Source organism: Meleagris gallopavo, chromosome 22, assembly GCF_000146605.3.
Source record: "Meleagris gallopavo isolate NT-WF06-2002-E0010 breed Aviagen turkey brand Nicholas breeding stock chromosome 22, Turkey_5.1, whole genome shotgun sequence".
Taxonomy (NCBI): Eukaryota; Metazoa; Chordata; class Aves; order Galliformes; family Phasianidae; genus Meleagris; species Meleagris gallopavo.
Genome location: NC_015032.2, coordinates 6,149,912 through 6,151,160, shown reverse-complemented (window position 1 = coordinate 6,151,160; position 1,249 = coordinate 6,149,912).

The following is a 1,249-nucleotide window of genomic DNA, read 5'->3' as shown; positions in this document are numbered from 1 at the left end:
TGGGGTGGGGGGAGGGAAGGGGGATGTCTGGTGCTGCTGGCATCCAGATCCCCACCAAACAGAGGTATATGTGAAGGAAAATGGCTCGTAGAAAAATACACTTGGAAACAATTCCTGAACTGTTCGAAACAATTCTTGAACTGTTCTAGTTGCTGTTTTCTTTTAAGAGTTTTTTTTTTTGTGTGCCATTCTTCTTCCTGTCACAAAGTCCGAAGTGTAACTCCACTCGAGATGTGATCTGTCCTTCCTGGGGCGAGGTGATGTCTGCTGGGAATACGTTGTATCATTTATGTATTTATTTAAGAGGAGAAGAAAAAAATATTTATATACCTTTTAAGCACTCACTTTTGAATATGTATATCAGCTAATAAGCAATACTTCCAGGTTCATAGAGGCGATAAATTTCCCAGTCTGTTCTTTATGGTGATAGGTCATCTTCCTAACCACCAATAAATATTGTAAAGTACTTTCGCTGGAGCTGTGCTAACCCAGGGCATCTGTCACTCGCTGCTTGCTGCTATTAGGAATTATTGGGCCGTACCATGCGTCAGGATGCGCGGGGGGGCTGGGGGGGGAATGGCACGGCGCTTGTCGCGCTCGCCGTCCTTTTGTGTGGCTGCCATCAAAGGAGCCCCGAGCCTCGTGCATATTAATTATGAATCAGTTCAGGCAAAATTACTCACCTTCTGCTGGGTCTCGGGGAGGGGAGCGTGAGTCGAAAGGGGCTGGTGAGGCGAGGAGAGCCCCAACTCTCCGTGCACTCAAGTCAGCAGCTCCATCTCTCTCTCTCTTTTTGATGCTATACTGTAAATTTATTTCACCTCAGAGAGTAAACAGATATATTGCAACCCCAAGGGTTCATGGGTAGTGTATTTACAAAGGGAAGGCGCAGCAAGCCCCCTCTGTGCCATTTCCATTAATGAGAGCGGTCATTAAGTAAATGAGACATTGCCTTTAGCAGGCTTAAGAGTTCACACACTAAGGAGTATCAGATATTTAATTGAAACCAACAACCCGTCTTACACGCGTGTTACTGGTGTAGGGAAGTGGGCTGCCCTCCAAGAACTCTCCCCCCACAACCTCCCCCATGCAAATTTCATGATTGGTTTCCGTGATGTCATTTTGCAAAGGGGCAGACAATAGCTGTGGGGAAAGGTAAGTCAATATTATGTTCTTTTGCTGACAAAGGCAGATAATGCTGTCTTTTTTTCTTTTCCTCTTCTTTTTTTCTTTTTCTTTTTTTTCTTTT